General features: G+C 50.2%; 1 long non-coding RNA gene across 2 annotated transcripts in view; it reads right to left on the minus strand.

Moving 5' to 3' along the window:
• LOC109248800 (uncharacterized) overlaps positions 1–16,881 on the minus strand; it is a 40,640-nt gene extending 23,759 nt beyond the window's left edge. The window contains exon 1 of one of the 2 annotated variants that reach the window (XR_002072262.2): positions 16,714–16,881. This is a non-coding gene — a long non-coding RNA (uncharacterized LOC109248800). Of the gene's footprint in view, positions 1–1,106; positions 2,245–16,713 lie in introns of those variants that run through there. The other variant, XR_002072263.2, reaches the window with a different exon arrangement.
• Between the last annotated feature and the right edge of the window lie 5,763 nt (positions 16,882–22,644).

Genomic DNA, 22,644 nt, shown 5'->3' on the forward strand with positions numbered 1-22,644 from the left:
AAGTTACGCATCTGTTGATAACGTACTTTTGAATGCCTTCCTTCCTTCCCTGGCTCACTTCCCCACTCCCCTACAGGTCTTTCCTGACATTGCCTCCCAAATAAACCACTTGCACATGAATCCTTATTCCAGGGCCTATTCTGGGGCAAACCCAACTAAGACAAAGAGTGATACATTAAATTAGACTTTTATAGGGGCACCTGGGTGGCTCAGTTGGTTGGGCGTCCAACTTTGGCTCAGGTCATGATCTTGTGTTTTGTGGGTTCAAGCCCCGTGTCGGGCTCTGTGCTGACAGCTCAGAGCCTGGAACCTGCTTCAGATTTTGTGTCTCCCTCTCTGCCCCTCCCCCACTCGCACTCTGTCTCTCAACAATAAATGAACATTAAAAAAATGTTCTTAATTTTTTATAAAAGTGTGTGCCTATGTGTGAGCGTGTGTTAGGGACTAATACAAAATTTATTTCTTGCTGTGAGACACAGCAAAAATTTTGAAAGCCATTGTAGTTAGCATCACAGAATTTCAGGGCACAAGTGGTTCATTTAACCCTGATGATATCTAGAAAGACTAGACCTTAGAGAATTCAGTGGAGGTAGAGAGAAGACAAACACGAAAAACCGGAAAGTGCATGGTGCATCCAGAAACAATGACGTGTGAAACTAGGGTTGTTACTTCCTGAGTTAATTCCCCATTTTCTGTTGGAGTTTTATTTCTATCTTCTCATCACCTTATTTCAAGGGGGGCCTTGTGTCATGATGCCCATATCCTGTCTGAGCTCCAGCCAGGCCTCAGGCCTAGCAAATAGCCCATACTTTCATGAAGGAGAATTGCTCTAACCAAATTGTAGAGGCGAAATGTGAGAAAACTTCATAGCACTTGCGGGGGGAGGAGTGGAGCTCCCAGGAGTAAGCTAAGTCACTTGAAACAACTGTACATTTTCATACACTTTTCAAAACTCACTTTGAGACTGACTTTAGATAGATAGGTACCAAATGACTCTTGACCTCTAAGTCCCCCCAAAATGCCCGGGAGAAATCAAGGCATTCCAAAGCACTCAGTTGTGGGCCTATCAAGGGCTGGCTAGAGGAGCTTAAATCCAAATTAATTACCCAGATATCTCTAGTTCAGAAGTTGGGCCACAGACAAACTCATCAGCATGCAACAACAGCACCAGTCCCACGGTGAGAAGAAAAGGAAGCAGGATAATGAGGACAGTAGATAAAAGGGAGACCATGGAGGAGGATCTTAATTGTATCTTAATTGAGTCACACACTTTCTCCTTCATGCAGATCCCAGCCCTCAAGTCAGAGCAAGAGTGGCCTCTCTGCTTGGGTGCTTCCTGTGTCCCAGCCATGACTGGTGTCCAAGGTCAACATACTGTGGCTTTCCATCAGGAGATAAGTGTATCGGTTAACGGTTGCTGCAGTCATGCTATACAATAAACCACCCCAAATCTTAGTAGTCGTCACTCGTGTCACCCACGCACCTGCAGGTCTGTGGGTCTGCACGTCAGCCGGACGCTGGTTGGTTCAGGCTCCGTCTCAAGCTTTGGGAGTAGCTTATCTTGGCCCTCGCTGAGGCTTGGCTCGTCTCTGCCCCCCAAGTATAAACCTCAGGGCCCAGAGACCTAGAAGGTCTTCTCTGACACACAGGGAAAAAGCAGAAAATCCAAGGGCTCTCAAGACTTGAGCTTGGGACTGGCAACCCCTCACTTCCATCCATGTGTCACTGGCCCAAGGATGTCACATGGCAGAACCCAGAGTCAAGGGGTTACACTCCACCCACAGCGAGGCCGTGGCAAGGGTGAGGACAGAAGGCAGAGTGATGGGTGTAGAGACAACGATTCCATCCACCGGGGTCCGGGCCCTGCCTCCAAACTCAAAGTGAAGCCATGAGACTTGATAGAGACTCTGGAATTCTGATCCATTGGTTCTGTTTCTGATAATGAGGAAGCATGAAGATGAGGGGGACACGCTCACACACCAGGCCACCGTGAAAACCAGCGGACGCCGATGGGGCACACACCCATTCCATCTGCATTTCGGAACTAGTCGGGGTAGACCCCCGCGCTCACGGGCCCACATCGTCAGAACTTGTCATTGCTTGCTGTCCAGAGAGGCGTGGCGTTTCCTCTGACGTCACACTGTGAGGGGAAAGAAGCAGCTCTTTCTTCAAAGACACATGTGCTGCTCTGCAATCAGGAACGTTCCATAATCATCTCATTTCTTTCACGTTGACTCTGGCCTGTGTGGTTGGCTGGCAAGGCTGCTTCTGGGAAGGAAAAAATATATACTTCTTTCCTGAAGGTAGAGTCCAGACAAATCCAGCTTTTTGACCTGGATGGTCAAAACCAAGAAACTACCCCAGACGGCTCCCACCTGAAGAGCTTGGAGCTGGTGGTAACAAAATGCACTCCCAGGCCTTGTGAGTCACTCCTTGAGAGGGTGCAGGGTCGCAGCACCTAGACCTGCAGCTTGACCCTGCACCAAAGTGCCCGCCCGGGGAGCGGGTGGGGGCTGAATTCCACACTGTCTTCCACTTGCCAAGCCAAGCACCTAGACCGGGGGCTGCATTATCCCAAAGCGACTTTGATAACTCATCCGCCCACAAGGGGCACATTTTGGTAATTCACAGAGAGATGACTTAGCACCTCCTTGGCCGTCAGATGTTCGGTTCTCCCGGATCTCCCAAAGCTACCCAAAGCACGGGGCCTGGCAGTGTATGAAACTGGATTCCTCTTTCCAGCTCTTCGCTACTCCACCCCCCCACCCCCACCCCCCCCACCCCCCCACCCTCCCCCACCCCCCCCCCACCCCCGGCTTAGCACTGACATCCACACCCTTTGCATGTGACTCTGCACTGCCCTCCATTGGAAGAGGCAGGATGTACATCTCCATCCCACCCACCGTGGACTTGGCCATGGACCTGCTTTGCCCAGTAGCATGTGGATGGATGTGAAGTGAGCAGAGAGACTTTCAAAGCACTTGCTTCATCTGGCTTGGCCTCCTGAGTCTCAGCCATCTGCTATGAGAAGGGCATGCTCCTTCTGGTACCAGAGCGAGGAATCCCACGGTGACCCACAGTCTGAAACAGAGCCACCTTCACTGCCCCACAGATCGATATGCAAAAACAACAGATGCGTGTTGTTTATCATGCAAGAAAACCTGACTGATACACATGGCGATTCATGGAAGAGGACAAACTCTCCTCTCAAAGCAAGAAGCCTCAGTCGTCCAGTTAAGAGGAGGCATCCAGGGGTGAGCAGAAAATGTGAACGCCCAATTGATATCCCACCAGAGAACTGATCAGAGACACAGACCCTGGCGGGAAAGGAAATTTGAGGACACCAGATGAGATCAAATGCGCCCAGAGAGAGGTCAGAAGTCATGTGTCGCCGGACTCTAGAGCTGAGCTTCCAGGACTTTCCGTGGCATGCTCGAGGCTTCCGTTGTGAGGGAGAAGGGGCTGCCGGGAGTTCTGTGTGTGCCCAGGTACCGTGATGTCCATCTAGGTGGCCCCAAACCCAGTGCCACCCGACCACTGCAGCAAAGGCCACCACGCTGGGCGGGCCTGTCTGCTCCAGCACCCACACCTAGGTTTCCTTGTGGAGAGCTGCCCCTCCAAGCATGGCACACGTTTTGCCTGCGGGAAGCTTTCCACTGAGTCGGCCAGGTTTTAAGGAGGGCTGTGCACCAGACAGTGCCGCCACCTCGACACGTTTATCAGACCTTGATCGCAGCTCTACCCAACTGCAGTCTATCTGGCTTTTGCAAACGCAGATGCATTTCTCACCACTCGCGGTAATCAGCTGAAGAACATTCAGGTTCAGTAGCGTGTGGGCAGAGATTTTGGGAAGGAGAAAGGAAGGGAATTCCTTTACTTGCTGCTTCCAGCCCCCAAACAAGACCAAAGTCAAATGCTTAATCCTCAAGGGTCAGTTTGGAAAACAAGCCCTCGCCCAACATGCGCCGTGCTTGGACAGAAAGAGGCAGGAGACGGCCACCTTCCGAGTGACCCCCTTACCAGGTGTGACGGTGCCAGACCCCAGGAGAACAGTGACATCTGGGTTCACCCTCCTTTAAGTCCGTTTAGAACCGTACCCAGGAGAAACATCTTTGCTAAGAACTTTTTGAATAACAAAGGAAGCTGTTAAGGATAAGAGGACCAGTCCCACTTCGGCTCAGGTCATGATGTCACGGTTTGTGGGTTCGAGCCCCACATGGGGCTCTGTGCTGACAGCTCAGAGCCTGGACCGTGCTTTGGATTCTGTGTCTCCCCCTCTCTCCACCCCTCCCCTGCTGGCACTCTGTCTCTGTCTCTCTCTCTCTTTCTCTAAAATAAGTAAACATTAAAAAATTTTTTTAAAGAATAAGCAGATCAGCACCACATAAAGAAAATTAAAGTTTAGCCAAAAAATGCATATTGAAAACCCACGATGGGGCTTTCGCATGAATCATTGCTAATCCCTCAACAACTCTTTAGGGCAAGTGGTTTGACACATGCAGGTGGGGAGGTCAGAGAGATGATGTGATTAACCCGCAGTCACCCAGCAACTCAGTGACAGGACCCGAATTCAAATCCAGTGCTAGTCTGACTCCAGAATTTATATTCTTCCCATCATATAGACTAACATAAGTTAACCTTAATATTTTACATAAAGCAGATATAGAATCTCAGTCTACAAACACAGGTGTCTAACAAATATAACTTTCTTTAGTTCTCTATTATTCAACTTAGTTTCTCTTTCGAGCTCATTCCAGCAGCAGGGAGGTAACTTAAACTCAAGCCAACTTCTTGCCCTGTCCTTCCCAGGGTCGTGCAGCAGGCTCTCGGATGCTCTGCACCATGTCCCCCTGGGCAGTCGTTGGGGACAGCTCCACATAAGTCCACGCACACTGACAGTACCCAAGTCAGGCACGGGCCACCGTGCCTCTCTTCTCTGCTGCCTCAGCAGGGAGGTAACAAGCCTCTTCGCCCTGTTAAAAGAAAACCACGGGCCCAAAATGGCGTCACTTAGGCCAAGTCATGAAACCAGGGCTTAATCCCTAATCTAATTACAGTCCCAACCTCCCCCAGAGATGTTAAGTCCTAACCACTCAAGAATTTTCTGACTGGCGCCAATGAGGTCCTCTGTCACACGGGCCCTCTCCATCCCCCAAAGGAAGATGAGGTGATCTGTAGGATCAGATCCCCTGCCCTTCCCCCTAAGGGAAAGTGACCTTGCCTGGAAAAATCTTTCTCTTTTGCTAATAACTTTCTTGCCCCACCCTCCTTCCTATAAAAATCTTCCATTTTGTACAATTCCTTGGACCCCACCCCCACCCCGTTGCTAGATGGGATGCCACCCGATTCATGGATCAATGAATAAAGTCAGATCTGTAAATTTACTCAGTTACATTTTGTTTTTTAATAGTCCTCTGGGAAGACAATTTTGAGGCCTGTTCTTCAGAGGGTCCCCTGAGACACAGAGCCCCAGCTGCTTGCGGCACAACCTGATCATTGATGCCCCCTTTATCGGCTGCTCCTCTTGCCCTGACTCATTCCTCCCACTCACTCACCTCTGCTTCCCGGGATCTCCTTCCAAATAAACTACTTGCACATGAATCCTTGTCTCAGGCTCTGCTCTCGGGGAACTCAAACTAACATGCAACAAGCCCGAGTTCCTGGGAACTTCCACAGGGCCACGGCATAGCAAGGGCAGAGCAGGATGGAACAAGGAATCAGTAAGTCACCTGCCCCTTCGGAATCAGCTAAGCCATCCCCGTCTTACCATCCCTGGCCACCAGGCTGCACAGATGGCTGCTCAGTTGCCCTTTGTTCCCATCATCTGGCTGCCTCAGGCCCAGCTTTTCTCTTCCCTATTTCTACGCCACACCATGTGGGGGTGACAGAATCCCTCTGCTGGACTGTCCCATAGCCATTCCCACCTCCCCAGGGCTCTACCCAAGAAACAGAACATAGCATGCATTCTTGGGTCTCATCTGCCCGTGTTGGCTTTGGCTGCTTCCCAGGTGCTCCCCTGAGGCACCAGAACGACCATCCCTCTTTCTAGGACCATCAGAACCTGTGCTCTCATCTCTTTCCCTCTGGCTCCCTTCTTCCCCAAGCCTGGGAGAAGCCCTCTCTCAACACTCTGCTCTCCCTTGTGCTGTGTTCCCTGAGTGTTCTGTCTATGCCGAGTCCCCTCCATCCCCTGAGGGCTCGAGGGCTCTGGGGAGTTCTCTCAGGATGGTATCCTAGCTCCTTGAAAGATGGGAAGTGGGGGAGGAGGGAACCACTGTGGCAAAAAGGAGGTAACTGACACTATAAACGTCAGCTGACAGTTTTTTCAATATCAGTCTTCCCCATTTGTGAGACACATGACAAATAATCCATAGTACAGTGCAGTCCTGGTAGGGAACCCCCGCGTTTCTTCACCAAGCAGTTGGAGGAAACCCCCCTCATTTCCTCCAGATCTTTCCCATGTCCGCTACCATCCTGGGTTGGCTTCTTCATTTCCTGATGTTGGGGTATCTGTACTATGAGAAGGGGCCCATCCTGTTCGTACTCTGACTTCGGGGGTAACCAACTACAGTCCTTTTTTTAAAAAAAATATCTATCTATTTATTTATTTACTGAGAGAAAGAGAGAGAGCATGGGAGGGGCAGAGAGAGAAGGAGTGAGAGAGAAGCCCAAGCAGGCTCCACGGGGTCAGCACAGCACCCGATACAGGGCTGAACTCCCGAACCGTGAGATCATAACCCGAGCCAAAGTCAAGAGTCGGACACTTAACCAACTGAGCCACGCAGGCGCCCCACAACCAGCAGCCTTTCTGTAAAATGACTGTGATGACGGCTACTTGCCCCAGAACCATCTCCTGTCCCTCGGGGGGTGGGCACTGTGGTGGGAAGGGTACCTTTGGCTCCGGTGGCAGCTGTCCCCGAGCCCAGGGGAGCACACAACTGGTCCCCGAACACATTCACTCTTCACGCTCGTGTCCAGACCAAGAAGATAACAATTCCGTCCCTTCTCGAGAGAAACTGAGGCACAGTTCCTACTGAAAATGGTTTCCAAATTCACGGAATCACTGACTACCTGAGGCCCATGCCTTCGACTGCCTTGGAAAACAGGCTCCCTGGTCAAGAGGAAACATTGCCTCTGCCGCTTCCAGTGCCCTGACCTTGCAGCCCAGTTAAGGCTGGTGGGTGGCTTGTGGCTGCTGCTTTTAAGTACAGCTCAAACTCTCCTCCTTTCAGAACCTTTCCCTCACTCTGGTTTGGGGGCTGAGGAAAGATCACCGCTTGTAAAGAGCATCACGAGCCAGGCTCTTATGGTATAATTGCCAGCCTCGATTTGGAAACCTGGGGTAAGCCACGGCCAATGCTATAGTAACAGAGTCCCTAAGGGCTGCTGCTCCCGGTGTTACAGTCCCCAGGGCTTCCAGGAATACTTGGGTGCCCTCTGCTGAGGGAATGTCCCCACCAAGTTGGCCCTCCCTTTGTCTCTTCTCTTGAGGCTCCTCAGGATGAAAAATCTCTCAGACTAACTCAGCTTTCATGCTCATTCCCCTCTACCCTCTCAATGACCAGGTCCTTGGAACAGGGTCCCTCTGCTCCAGGCGATGCTCTTTGTGCCCACCTGGAGTGACGGCCCTTTGAGGTAATCTGTTTCAGATGGCCTGGACCGGAAAGATGAAAACACTGGCCAGGCCCAGCGATGAAAGTCTTATGTTGGGCTAAAACGCCCTTCTTGGGACCGTCGCCACCCCTCCGCCTCCTGCTCTCCACGAGAGGAGGTCTCTCCTCCACTCACTGCCCTCCTAGTTCTTTCACTCCCCGCAGAGAGGGGGAGATGCTTGGTCAGAGCCAGGGTTGTAGACTGGGCACCATTGCTAGGTCTTGCCCTCCGCTGGCTCCCGTTCATTCTCCCACTGTCTCTCACGCTGTCATTCTCAATCCCAAGTGGCCGGGGGAATAAGAGAACCAGGGTCCTAGAGAGCCTGTCTCTCCACAGGCATGCTCAAGCACAGGAGCACCACCATTTACATTCAGGGACATCAAGAAATCCCAGAAGTCATGGGTTGAATGGCATCTCCTCAAAAGATACATCCACCTGAAACCTGTCACTGTGAGCTTATTTTAAAAAAGGGTCTTTACAGGGGTGCCTGGGTGGCTCAGTCAGCTGAGCTTCCAATTTCGGCTCAGGTCATGATCTCACAGTTCGTGGGTTCAAGCCCCACATCGGGCTCTGTGCTGACAGCTCAGAGCCTGGAGCCTGCTTCGGATTCTGTGTCTCCCTCTCTCTCTCCCCTCCCCTGTTCGCACTTTGTCTCTCTCTATCTCTCAAAAATCAATAGACATTAAAAAATTATAATAAAAAAGGGTCTTTGCAGCTGTAAGCAAGTTAGGAATAGCCAGATGAGATCATCCAGGGTTACCCACGTGAGCCCTAAGTCCAGTGGCAGGTCTCCTTGTAAGAGTCAGAAGAGGAGGAGACCCAGATACAGAGAAGAAAGACATGTGAAGACACAGAGGAAAAGACCATGTGGAAATGGAGGCAGAGACGGGAGGGATGTGGCCGCAAGTCTAGGAACTCCTGGAGCCACTTGAAGCTGGAAGATGCCAGGAAGGGGCTCCCCCAGAACCTCCAGAGGGAGTGTGGCCTTGCCCGTACCTTATCTTACATTTAAGTGTTAAGGAAGTCCAGTCCAGCTCAATGGCAAAACTTTAAAGTTTCTCCCCTTTCCCCAACTTGAGCCTGACTTAGGGCCAGAAACCTATAACCCTCCAAAGTGGAGTAGGAGAGAGAAGTTAAGGAACAAAGTCCAGTTTGAGAGTGCTCCGTGATGTGGCATCCCAGCTTAATGGAGGGGTACAGGACTTTGATGGGGAGGAGTCCAGGACAGGACCCCCCATAGTAGAAGAGCCTTGCAGGGGGCTCAGGTCTGGTGGGAAACTGTAAAAATGTAATGCTCCAGAGATGGTGTGGACGAGCCGTGAGCTAACCCCCAATCTGCCTTGACTTATCCCCGCCAAGTATATCTAGTTCTAGGGTCAGTGAAGAAAAGTCAGATAGGAATTTCAGGGTTGGGACAACGCATGGAGATCTTTCAGTCCCCTCCCTCCTTTGATTTTACAGATGGGAAATAGGGACCCAGAAAAGTTTAATGTATCCAAGTTCACATAGTAAGTTCATTCCTAAGTTTCCTGCTCCCCCGCCCCTGTTGGTATGCTTTTGTTGTTTAGTTTTGTCACGCTGCTTTGGGGTACATATTCCCAGCAGATTCTGCCCCAAATGCTCAGTGGGGTATGCACGGAATTGAGACGTCAAGCCTTTGCCCTGGCACAGAACACCTGTGTGCTCTGTCCCCACCCCAGCTGGGTTTGGGCAGAGAACTCTCTGAGGACAAATTAGCCCAGGGCTGGAAGCCTTAGGCTCCATTTGGGGTCATGCCAACAGAGCACAGGCAACCTTCCAAGGGCCCTGCCTCCTTCCCCGGGCCGATCAGCAAGGACCTCTATTCCCTGCCTCTTATCAGCTTCCCAGCAATGGAAGGCCTTCACCTTCTCTGATCCTTGACATCTGCTAGCCCTCTTCCTACTGCTGCCCAGTGCTGCATGTTTTAGATTGGGCTCCCTCGAAACCAATCCCTGAAACAGAGACCAGGGTATGGGTAGTTTATTTGGGAGGGGAGCCCCAGAAAGTAAGGGTGAGAGGAAAATGGGAAGGCAACACGGGGAAAGGAGAAAAGCCAATGAAGTGTGCACTCGTGAGCAGTACTGGGGTTCAATCATGCTGGGGACCCTCTGGGATACGAAAGATGTGCCTCAGAATCATCCCACTGGAAAAGTGAAAGACTGGGGCATTTATACCGACTCCTGTCCCCATTGGTCACGGGCATCTGGAGGGCGGGCATGGCTCCCTCTTGGCAGGGTGAGATTCCCTGCAGGCACGTTCCGCCCTCCATGCCAGGCTCCCTCTGAGGTTGATGTTCAGCCTTATGGAAATTACACCTCCACAGCCATCAGAAAGGTACAATAATAAAGAAATTTCTTCCATTTTGGAAGGCCTTCCTCTTTCCAAAGCCCTTTCCCACATGCCATTCTCTGTAGTCTTCACAGCAAGCCAAGGAAGAAGGTATCACAATCCCAATTCTACAGAAGAGGCGACAGAGGCTTGGCGGGGGGGACGGGGGTGCTGCTTGCCAGAAAGCATGATTACAATAGAAATATCAGAGCTATTCTTGCCAACCCATATGGCAACACGCAATCCCTCTGCCATTTTCTTCCTACCCTGGTGAAAGAGATGTGCCCATCAGTAGCTAAGACTTTGTTTTTCCCCTTGCCATTCAGTTGACTCTGGGAAAGGGGCCAAGCCCTCCTAGAGGGGGCTAATTTGGGTAAGAAGAAGGCCAACCAGAAGATGCCTGAAAACAGTGGCCTTGCAACTACTGGGAATCACACGGGATCAAAATCGCTGTGCACCAAGGGCTAACTTGGCCACTCTAGGCAAGTCGGCTCATCTCTCTGGGCATCCCATCCCCCTCCCCTAAGCAGAAGGCTTGGTGGCAAGGAGGTGGGCCCAGTCCCTGGGGGCAGGGGGAGGCAGGAATCTCAGGTTTATAAGCCTGAGAGCAAAGGGTAACAGGGGAAGGAGTGTGCTGAGCTTGACAGCAAATGAGTTGAAGATGCACCAGAGACCAGGTTGGGAGCTTCAAGGTGGGATCAAAGGGGGCTGGAGGAAAAGGGACTCGAGAATGTATCCGTAAAGCACAGAATCAGAGCATAGGGATGGAGGTCTCTGCCATTTTCATCTTCTCCACGATTGGGGTCTTACAGCCCAGGGTGCCTCAGTCAGGTTCCCTGGACCATTTAAAGAAGCCCCAACACGGGGCGCCTGGGTGGCTTGGTCGGTTAAGCGTCCGACTTCAGCTCAGGTCATGATCTCACGGTCCGTGAGTTCGAGCCCCACGTCGGGCTCTGTGCTGACCGCTCAGAGCCTGGTGCCTGTTTCAGATTCTGTATCTCCCTCTCTCTCTGTCCCTCTCCTGTTCATGCTCTGTCTCTCTCTGTCTCAAAAATAAATAAATGTTAAAAAACAATTTTAAAAAAAAAAAAGAAGCCCCAACACAGGACAACAAGGGGCCCCATCTCTTCCTTTCCTCATTGAAAAGGGATGTACCAGACCAGTTGTTTATAAACAGCCCCTGCTGAGTCTACGGGAGCCTGGGGCTGTTGGAGGTGAGCAAAGGAGGATGTGGGTATGACCTGATCCCAAGGGACGGCCTGGGTCCCCCACCAAATCCCACTGGCAGAGCACTCTGCTTTCATTTGACAAAGCTTTTGAGCATCATTCTCTTTACAGAAAGGGTTTCAGAGGCTACATATGCTCGAAGCCAATGAACTATGCAACCTTAAGAATCTTTCTGACTCTAAATTCCAGGCTGTTTTTGCAAAACCAACAAGGTAGTCTTGCTACTATGGGATCAAAGGGTTTGCTTCTCTCCCGATGGAAAGGATTTGCCTGGGAACCATTTTGTTCCTATTCTTGCTGCCATCTAGGTCCCACTTGGGTTGGTCTGAATTGGACTTTGGCATTTGTAGAGAATAACATGAGTGACTTCAGGGACTGGGGGTGATTTGGTGATCTCAGGCAGGCTGTGAAGGAGGCAAACTGGGTTCCTTCCCCGAGGGTCAGATGTTAGGCCATAACAGTAGTCACCCACGTGCAGAGCTCTGAAGCCCTTTTTCCAAAACTAGAAATCCGATTCAATCCACAAAGCTATCCTGAGAGGTAGGTACTACCAACCCCATTTTCCAGATGGGGAAAGTAAAGCTCCAAAAGCTTGAATGACTGAACTCAGTCAAGGTCAGCAACCAGTAGGAACAGAACTAGGAATAGATTCTCTTTTTCGGGTACCACATCCATGTCAATTGCACTTTTTAAAAAAATTTTTGTGAATGTTTTATTTATTTTTGAGAGAGAGAGAGAGAGAGAGAGAGAGAGACAAAGCATGAACAGGGGAGGGGCAGAGTGCAAGGGAGAGCAAGAGAGAGACACACACACAGAATCTGAAGCAGGCTCCAGGCTCTGAGCTGTCAGCACAGAGCCCAACATAAGGCTTGAACCCACAAACTGTGAGATCACGACCTGAGCCAAAGTCGGACCCTTAACCAACTGAGACACCCAGGCACCCCTCAATTGCACTTTTTGAGTATGAAGATTAGTCTAGAAATTCTGACCTCCAGTTGGGTAGCAACCTACTATTGGTACCCCAATCACATCCCCTTGCCCTTCCTATTTCAGCACACACCTGCCTAACTTCTAGCATCTCTGCCTGAGATCTGCTTTCTTCGGCCACTACAACCCGCCCGCCCAGTGAGGCAGCCCAGAAGCGCAGGGGAATTTAACAAACCCCCCTCCCCCACCGCCTTTCCACAAACAACCGGTCAGTCACCAGTGGCTGCCAGAAGTTAGTGTATAAATACACCCCTTCTCCCACCGACGTCCCCTGTGATCACCCCCCAGATAAACCACCCACACAGGAATCCTGGAATGAGGGTCTGCCTTGGGGAACCCAAACCAAGATACAGGCTCCTCTATGGTCAGAAGTAGGGCTTACGAGAAATCAACTGTCTCCCCGTTCCCAGGAGCTGTTGCAGATCTCTGAGACAGAATTCTTAAAGCCTGAGGAAAGAAAGGTGCCTGATTAGGAGCAGACACCAGCTTTATCCAAAACCCATAAAACGTTCTATATCCCATACGAAATGTACTCTGCAGCCATTTTAAAAAACGAGGAAGATTTCAATATGTTGATAGGAAACCATAGCCAAGATATATTGCATCGTGAAGAAAGCAAGTGACAGAACGGTGTATTTAGGATGCCACCATTTGTGGGTCTTAAAGGGATTTATACACATATGTATGCAAGAATATCTCTGGAAAGAAACATAAAAAAACAAAAATGTAGGAGTCCCTGTAGAGGGAGCCTGGGGACCAGGGACTATTCCTCCTTTTCATTGTTTGAACCAGCCTCACCCTATCTCTATATTACTTTTAAAAGGGGGGGAATTAAATTTAACAAACAGGCTCATGAGAAGTATTCTATGTGCACCATATCTACCTGAAGAACTTATTGAAAAGGCCGCTCCAACTGGCCAGGAGATTCTAGAATGTGCATTTCTAATCAGTCCCCAGGTGATTCTCATGTCGGTGGACTGTGCCCTGAGAAAACCTGCCAACAAATGCTAGCGCATCACCCACTACGGCACAGGCTGCGGAGCCCCTGGAGGATCTGCTGGGCTGGAGACAGTGCGGGGGATGTCTGTGCGCCACTGAGGGCTGTCCCTCGGAGGGCAGCACCTGTGCTCGCTGTGGCGTGACACTTGATAATAAAGGAAGGTACGAGCCACGGCCTTTCCCTGGCTCGCCTCTCAAGTCCAAGGCGACCATCTCCCTCGATGGCACTCTTGGCAGGAGGTGACTTTGCTGTCTCCTCTCCCTTTGTAGAGGATGCACCCCCTAATCCGAACGGTGAGCAAAGTCAGATGCAGCTTAATTGAAAAGGAAGGGGGAGGATGAAAATCACAAGCAGCATGAAAATAAACTTGAACCCAATAGACCTTTGTAGCCATCTACAAAACACCCAGACAGACACTGCCAGAGAAGGCAACGGCAAACGACCTCCAAAACTATTTGAAATAAACTGGATATCTGGTCATAAAGTGAGAGTCCCAGACACCCAAACTTGAGGTGATAGTGGACTTTTAATAAATCCTGGGGCTTCGTAAAATTGCAATGACCACTAGGAAATAAAGAAATCCCCATTAAATGGTGGCCATGATGCATTATGTGGTCCATTAGATTGGTTTCCCGGGACAGGGGAAGTCTGAGAAGCAGGTGTAGAAGAAAAGTAGAGGAACCGATTGTGTGCAAGCCCATCTAGAATTTTAATTCACACAGGCCCCAGATACCCGGGCCAACACAGTTCTCAGGTGCTGTGATGTGTGTCACAAACTGTAGAGGGACCAACTATGGGACACGTAGTAGGCAAAGGCACCTGGAGCCCTGCCCAGCCCCAGCTTCCTGCATCCGCCCCCCCTCCCCCACCCTGGGAAAAGCAGGGAAGGAGGATGGGGTAACGAAATAAAAGCTGCATGCTGGGAGTCAGGATCCAGCTTGGAGCTGGGGACCCGCCGGACCCTAGGCCCGCAGCAGAAAAGAGAGCAAAAGCCAACTTTGCCACACCGTGATAATGAGCCAGCCTCATTATAAGATTAGCTGCCGGGATGAACAACACTCTCTTAATAATGCACGCATCGCTATGACAACCACCCACTTTGCTACCTAAAGATAACTTCATTGTGTGGCCATGTTTCCTTGTTTGAAAAGAAAAGCTGTTTGCCGTGAGCTCCACCATTTCTACTCCTCCCTGGTGCCTTTAGCTTTGTGAGTGTGTGCGTGCACATGTGTGTGCAAGCGGGCCCGTGTGCATGTGAGCGTGTGGCAGGGGGAGGCAAGGAGCCCCCCACCCCCGCCGCGGCCGTCCCGGCTGCAAGGATATCGTCCGGTGCTCAAGGTTGGTAACATTTCTGCCGGGCCCAGGCACCCAAGCGTGTTGACATAATTATTCAGGAAGACAGGCTTGGCCAGGATTAATACTGTGATTAATTATGGTGGGAGCCTCAACAAGCAAGTGCATGCTCGGGAGGGCCGGGGAGGGACGTGACAGAGCCTGGCTCCGGCAGGACGGCCGAGGAGGGTGTTGAGTGGGGAGCCGCATGGGCCTGACTGTAATGAGAAATGAGCAAAGCGCTGAAAAATTGATGGCGCCTGCAGATTGCACAGGCTGGCGCACAGCGGGGGCCCCGCAGCCGGCGCGCCGAGTGCGCTATGCTAATGTGGGCGCCCGGCCCGGGGAAAGGGAGGAAGAAAAGCCTGCACAAAGGAGAGAAATGCAAATGACAGGCACGGAGATCAGTGCCGAGAATCCCGGATTAACTGCTGGAGCTGGTGCTCGCCTGAGTTTAACCCCTTCTGGACTGTGTCACGGCTGCAGGGGGGGCGGTTGCCGCTGGGAACTCCGGGGCCCGGATCCGGGCCCAGGCCGAGGTGGGGATGCCGGAAAATGGAGTCGGGAAGAACCAAGAAGCTGGAGGCAAAAGGCTGGTTCCTCCAGGGCGACGGACTTCTTTGGAAAAGGTTGTGGGGAGGGCGGGGTGTCGAGGAAGCGATGCCCGGGGTAGGAAATGCAGTGGCCGCAGGGCTAAGTGATTCCTGGTACCGGTGGCCCACGAGAGCTTCTACAATGTGGGCAGAGGGAAAGGAGGCCAGAAGAGAAAGCACCTGGGCGCCGGAGCGGCCAGGACCCGGACCTGGGCGGCGAGTATAGTGACGGTTACACCATTTAAGTGATATTGTAAGTATCAGGTCGGGGCACCTAGCAACACCTCCGCTATATTCCCATCACAAGTGAAAGCAGGAAGAAAAGAAAATGAGGCTGGTGCAGAGGAACAGGGACCTGGTTCAAAGCTTCACAGACTGGCCTTCTCTGAGAAACAAGGGAGGAAGTGCTTCATCAAGAGCGGGGATCCAAAAACACAGATCAGCGCCTTGGTGCTTTGGGGGCCCCCCGCCTGCACTGGGGCACGTACCGTCTCAGAATGTCACTGCAGTTTGCGCTCATGGAGAGAAAAAGGTGCTAAAACACAGATACACCAGTCCCCAGTCCTCCTTCCTGGGAAAGCATGGAGGGAAAGATGTCGGCAGAAGCCCCACGGGGAGTCGCAGCAGGTGTGTGATGTGAGGTCCTTAGACCAGCCGGGAGTAGGAAAGAGGAGCCAAAATTCCAGACCCCAGAAGTCCACGCAAAGATGGGCAGGCTCTGGCAGATGCTACTGATGCAGGGTTACCCAGACAGGAGGGAAAACAAATAAGGTGTGTTGCCAGAGAGAGAACAGAATCAAAGAGATTCCATTTATGTCATAAACTTGAAGTTATTCACATATTTTAATATTCACTTTCTAAGTCTGTTCAAAACAAGACCAACAGGCCCAAAATGAAATCCCTTCTGCTAAGCCTCATGTCACCCAAAGCAAGACATCACTTAATTACAGTTTGGGTCTCCCAGAAATGGGATCTTAACCCAGTCAAGCAGGAGTCACCTGATCAGCGATAGACCCTTGCCCTCCCTAAAGGAAAGCGACCTTGCAATAACCGACCTGCCTTTCTGCCTAGTATAACTTCCTTGTTCCTGCTCCCTTTTGCCTATAAAAGGCTTTCGTTTTGCACAGCTCCTCGGAGCTGCTTTCTGTCTGCTAGATTGGATGCTGCCGATTCATGAATCATTGAATAAAGCCAATAAGATCTTTAAACTTTACTCAGTTGAATTTTGTTGTTTAACAAGTCTGAGTACCTGTACACCCAGCCATTAACAGAAGTTCCCAACACGGGATGGGAGGATTTGAATTTTCTCTTTCGTGTTTGATTTTTTTTTTTTTTGCCATATTCAAGTATTAAGGAAAATGCATATATATATATACATATACATATATATGTATATGTATATATATATATAGTCGTTTTGAAAGAAAAAAAATGGCAAAGTAATTGAAAGTGATGTGAATCACGAGCTCTGCCTTTCTGGTGACCTCGTTCCCTAAGATAAGCAGGAAAGGCTTCCAGTATGAATCCCATTTACACGTGGAGGCATAGACCGCAGATCTAGGAGAGGTTTACCTGGTCCGGGGCAGGGCCGGTGTGGAGGGGACCTTTATCCACTACCTGTTCCATGCCCACACTGTGCAGGACACTTCGTAAACAGGACTTCTGCTCGGTTCTGACTTGCCATTTTCCTGATTGGGAAACTTTGTGAGCCGTTAGGACTTGCCTCCAGAAACTGTCCCAGGAGTGCGTGGAAAAGGCGCTCCACGGCGGAATGTGGCCACACCATCTGTGTCCCATCTCCACAGCCCCCGGGGCCCAGCGCAAACTCCAGAACAGCAGTGGAGAGCCCACACCTGTGCTGAGAAGGGAGCGAAATCTACAGCCAAGGAGGAGTAGGTGAATGTGTAGATCGGCGCACACAGGGCAGGAAAGGAACGGGGAAGGGGCGCGGTGGGGGGGGGGGGGGGGTGCGTTGTGGTTTTTTTCCCCTGGGACAAACAAAACAAGGCAGATTGTCTGTGCTAGAGTTCCTTTGAACCAGAAATTACAATCTTTGCTCCAAGAGACAAGAGGATTACAAAACATTTTAAATGTCCTCCTTTTCTCCTTTTGTGGCAAAGCTCCAATGAACTCCAAACCCAGGGGTATTCACTGTAACACAACAGATTAAGCAAATAGGACTGGAGAGTCATTTGGGATTTTTTTCCTTTCCACATGCCCCCCTGAGAGGGCAGGGCTTGCTGGGAGAGCGGGGAGAAGGCCCCCTTTGCTAAGGCAGGCAAGGCTTCACTAGGCGCAGCAATTATTCTAAAAACATCTGGAGCATGAAATTTTAAAACGCCGGAATTACAGTGGGTCGAGCTGGTGCCTAGTATATTCTTTGCACGGTGCCATAGGAGAGGCCAAGGCGCTTTCCCAGGAGTTAAGATTTATCCTCTTTCTCTACCTGTCCTGAAGCAAAGGATTGGGACTTGAATCCATTTGGTGCGGGACTCCCCTGTCCTTCTGATTCCCAAACAGGAAGAAATCCAGAAATCACAGTGGATCACTTATGGATCAATCCCATAGAAAGGCAACCCCATTTTTTTGCTTTCTGTCTCACAGATGCATTCAATGGACATTAAAAAAGAGAGAGGTGGGGCGCCTGGGTGGCTCAGTTGGTTAGGTGTGTCCGACTCTTGATTTCAGCATAGGTCACGATCTCATGACCTGTTCATGAGGTGAAGCCCTGAACTGGGCTTGCTTGGGATTCTCTCTCTCCCTGTCTCTCTGCCCCCCACCCCTGCTTGCACACTATCTCTCTCTCTCTCTCAAAATAAATAAATAAATGAAATCTTTAAGAAGAGAGAGAGAGGGAAGAACTAAGCAATTCTCTGCTTTTTAGGACTAACAGTTTACAACTAGTTGGTGAACAAAAATAAAAATCTCCTTTATACAAGAATGCCAACTAATGGATGTGGCAGGAATGAAGAAAACTGGAAAGTCTACCAGTTTGCAGCCCAGACTGAAGTAAATGATTCAGACAAGGATTACCAATGAGAGTTAACGCCATTAGGACTTAGGGTAGAATAAAGTCATTTTTAGTTGTGGAAATGAGCAAAATTAGCTCCCATCTGTCCTTCCTTAGGAATTCAATAGGATGTGAGCCCCCACCTCCCCCAATAAGACATGGTGCCCAGGAGACAGGAGGGCCCACGGAGAGGGTGTGGGGCAGAGGCATGCAGAGATGGGCACCCCAGCCCAACAGGAACAGGATGGAAGGCTGGGGCCTGGGGCAAGATTTGGGAGATCTGCTTTCCGTGAGAATTTGAAGTGCAGGAGGCAATGAAAGCAGACAATGGAAAAATCAAAGGAAAGATCTTTTTTGACCCCAGGGAAAATGAAAACAAACCTGTGCGGGGAAGGTACCATCCCCACAACACACCGTTTAGCTCTGGCCTGAGCCCTGTTTACGTAGCCATGACAACGCAATCGCTGTTAATGACTTCCCACTTCTAAAATTTACCTAAAACCAAACCGGGAGACTTCGGGATAAAAGAACACAATATAAACATCCTCCGCCTTGACAATGTGGACATTTGAGTACAGACGATGGAGTGGAAAGGGGTAGGAGATCTGCAGGGATGTAAACCTCGCCTTACGAGATGAAGAGGAGGAAGTCGCTATTATTGGCCTAAAAAGAAATAAGGTCCAAGCAGATCTCCAAAAGTGACAAATGTAACACAGAGAAAAAAAACAGCGACATTATTATCCCGGGCCATTGGGAGAGATGGAGAAGCCGTGGAGGGGAATTAAGTCTTCATCTGTCATGGCAGGAGGTCAAGAATTAGTGTCCAAAACTGATCAGTCCATAAATTGCAGCAAAACCTACTGAAAAATACAGAGGCAACTTTCCAAAGAAAGAGCTAAATGTGTTTACAAGGGCTGTCTCCGAAGAGTGGGGCCCAGGCTGGGAAGGATGAAGCCAGAAATGGTTGTTTCTCTTTATAAATCTTTTTGCACAATTTGATTTTTCAACCAAGAACATGTGTCACCTCAATTAAAAGACCTAGCTTTAGAGGTAAAGTTAAGAGGAATGCACGGAACCCTTAATTTGGGGATGATTGTCATCCCACGTGTATGTATTATCTTGATTTCACAAAGCATTGACATAGAATTAATAGAATTGCACCTCAACAATTAATATGGGAATGATCGACACCCATAAGTGAGGGGTCTTCCCGGAGCTCTCGGGGAAGGTGCACCTCTTAAATTATTCATGCCTTCTTTTGCGTGTCTCCCTAAGAATGTTGTTGTCTGTCTACATATTGTTTCTGTAGATCTCTTGTCCGCTAAGACTTTTACATTTGTATTCCTGTTTTGAATTAAGATTTTCAAAGAAAGATTTATAGGTGATCATTGCTAACATAGAAAAACTATTGATTTTGCTATTTTAAATTTTTTTTTTTTAATGTTTATTTATTTTTGAGACAGAGAGAGACAGAGCATGAACGGGGGAGGGTCAGAGAGAGGGAGACACAGAATCTGAAACGGGCTCCAGGCTCTGAGCTGTCAGCACAGAGCCCGACGCGGGGCTCGAACTCACGGACCGCGAGATCATAACCTGAGCCGAAGTCGGCCGCTCAACCGACTGAGCCACCCAGGCGCCCCGATTTTGCTATTTTAAAATACGACCCTCGTACTGTAATCTTCTATTACTGTAAATAGTTGGTCAGTTGTATGTCTTGGGGTATTTTTAGTTAATAATAATATCACCTATGAGTGATGATCAGCCCAGCCTTAATTCTCCTTATTCCTTTGCTCGGTTTATTCTCCAAGTTGTTAAGGGACAGCTGCACCGGCCAGCATCACTTCCTCCCTGATGTCTATGGGGGTACATTGCATATGCTCCACACAGGCAAGGTTTCGAGCCAGCTGCTGTCAGAAGGTGACAGTACACGGTGGTCAAGAGGCTGGGCTTTTAGATCAGACTGCCCGGTCCTGAGTTAGACCTGGATCTCCCATTTTCCTAGCGGCATGATCTTGACCAATTACTTAACCTCTACGCTTCAGTTCCCTTGTCTATAAAATGGGACAACAGTGCTCACTAAACGAGGTTGTATGTGCCAAACACGTATGCAATCCACGGGCACGACTAGTGCACATTACTTTTAAGATTCTGACTTTCCGGATCGTCTCGTGAGACCTGGCCTTTTATTAGTCCCTGGAGGCACTTTTGGGCCTGTCTCTGTCATTCATTTTCATGGCTTCCATTAGTTCGGCAGAGCCTTGCTGATTCCCTGGGGTTCGGGTAGAACTCGGCGGTGCTGTGTGCATTCTACCCAAGGAACTCTAAGTGTCACTCCAGATCCCTGTGGATCTTCGCCTCTCTCTTCTTTGTATCTTATTAGGAGAGGAAGATCAGACGGTTCGCCTGGGTGGCTGAGTCGGTTAAGGGTCTGGCTTCAGACCAGGTCATGAGCTCACGGTTTGCGGGTTCGAATGTCCCAGTTGCAGGCAGCACACAGCCTGCTTGGGATTCTCTTTGTCACTCTCTGCCCCTCCCCCACTCACACTTTCCACCCCCACCCCCGGAGAAATAAATAAATAAACTTAAAAAAAAAATAGAAGGGAAGATCAGACAGCCCTGGGGTGAGGTCACAGCTCTAGCTCTCAATGTGTGGTCTTGGGCAAGGCCTTAGCTTCTCTTGGCGTCCAGCTCTTGTCTCTAAGCGAGAATGAGAGCATCTGCCTCTGGGGGCTGTTTTAAACATAAAAGAGGTGAGCAAAGTGCACATCTACCCTGGCGTCTGTACCTCACCCTCTTCATTTCTTTCCGCTTCTTCATCCAGGACCCCCTTGTCCAAAATCAGAAGTGGTGAGGGGTGAAACCCTCACTAGGTGAGGAAGGTGGGAAGAAGCCAAGCTTCTTGGGGTTAAGCCCAGCTCCACTTTAGGTGGGTGTCATTTGATCTTTCTAGGCTCAGCTTCCCTGGGAGTCAGAGGCTCCCAGTCCTGATACCACAGCTGAGCCGCCCCAGGAGATGCTATAACCTCTGAAAAAGCAGTCCCCTCACCATCAACAGCTCTGAAATCCTCAGCTGAGGGACTTGATGTGCGACACAGGGATATAGCTTCCTCCCCTGCAGAGATCAATTCTTCCTCAGCCAGAGCCTGTTCAAAGCCCTTAGACCTTCCAGAAGGGCGCCTACAGCTCTATGCAAAGTATTTTTATTAATATTTGGACAAGACAAAAGAATGCATTACCAAGCGGCCACATCTGTAAGCGGCAGAGACATTCAAATCGCTCTGAGTCACCCCAAGCAAATGCCACAAAAACAGACAAAAGCCCCCCTGCTGACCGTCTTGGTTGATAGAATACCAATTATCAGCATCTGTGGACCCGTCCACTTGGCGCACGTGTGTGCGGTTTTGCTTTGTCCTGCTTGCCAAGCCGTCCTCACCTAGGACGCAGAGAGGAGTGCAGAGATGCAGATCGGCAGGGGTGCTCCAGCCTCAAATGCGTATTTTCATGACAGCCTCCTTGGGCATTTTCCTGAGTGGCTTCTGGAGCCATTAGACCCCCGTTGGGTGCGCGAGGTCCTTTCGTGGGCTCTTCCTCCTACCGTCCCATCTGTCCGAAAGGCCCCAAGCCCTCACTCAAGCCAGAGATCTGATGGCATCCTCGGATCCCTCTGGGCATCGATCACCAAGTCCTGTCGATCAGATTTCCTGAATCACACCCGAGGGTGTTCATTTCTGTTTCCCCCACCCCCTCTCCAATGCTTCCTGAATTACCACAAACGCCTCCTACTTATCCTGATGCTCTAGTCTGCCTGTCTACAAGGCAGCTAATGTAATTGTGGGTTTCCATGCCACCACCAAGGGCTTGGACTCCAGATGAATTCAAGACCCTGTGTGATCTGCCACCAGCCACCTCTCCTTGCCCTCCTGTGCCCAGGGTCACACTCCACCAGGCTGAAGGCGGTCCAGTTCGACGGCACTAATCATCTTCTCCCTGACTGTCCCCACTGTCTCTAACCACCTCCCCCTGGCTCATTCCCATTCACCCTCAGGTTCCGCTCAAGTGTCATGTCTGGGGACAGCTTTCTTGGTCCCACCCACACTGAGTGCCAGAGCCACTGTCATGAGACCCATCTTCCTCTCCGATGCCCACCTTCCTCTGGACCGTTGCACAGGAGTGCGAGGTGACATATTTCCTGATAGTTTAAGCCACATAGAGACATACTCAGATATTCCCTGCAGGAAACATTCCAATAGATGTAATTCCTTTGCCAATTGAAGGGTGGGGAAGGACTCTACGGGAATGTCATGGAACCCCAAAGGTGAGAGAAGCATAAGAAAACCCAAGAATCTTGGGAGGCAGTGGTTTAGGCCATGAACTAAAAGTGTATTCAGATCCCAGCTATAACATGATTCACAAGTTTTGCTACTGGGCGTGTTACTTAACCTTTTGAAATTTCAACTGTCTCATCTGTGAAATTGGGGTAGGAAGTCCTACCC

Source organism: Panthera pardus, unplaced genomic scaffold, assembly GCF_024362965.1.
Source record: "Panthera pardus isolate Hobbes unplaced genomic scaffold, ASM2436296v1 HiC_scaffold_16, whole genome shotgun sequence".
NCBI lineage: Eukaryota > Metazoa > Chordata > Mammalia > Carnivora > Felidae > Panthera > Panthera pardus.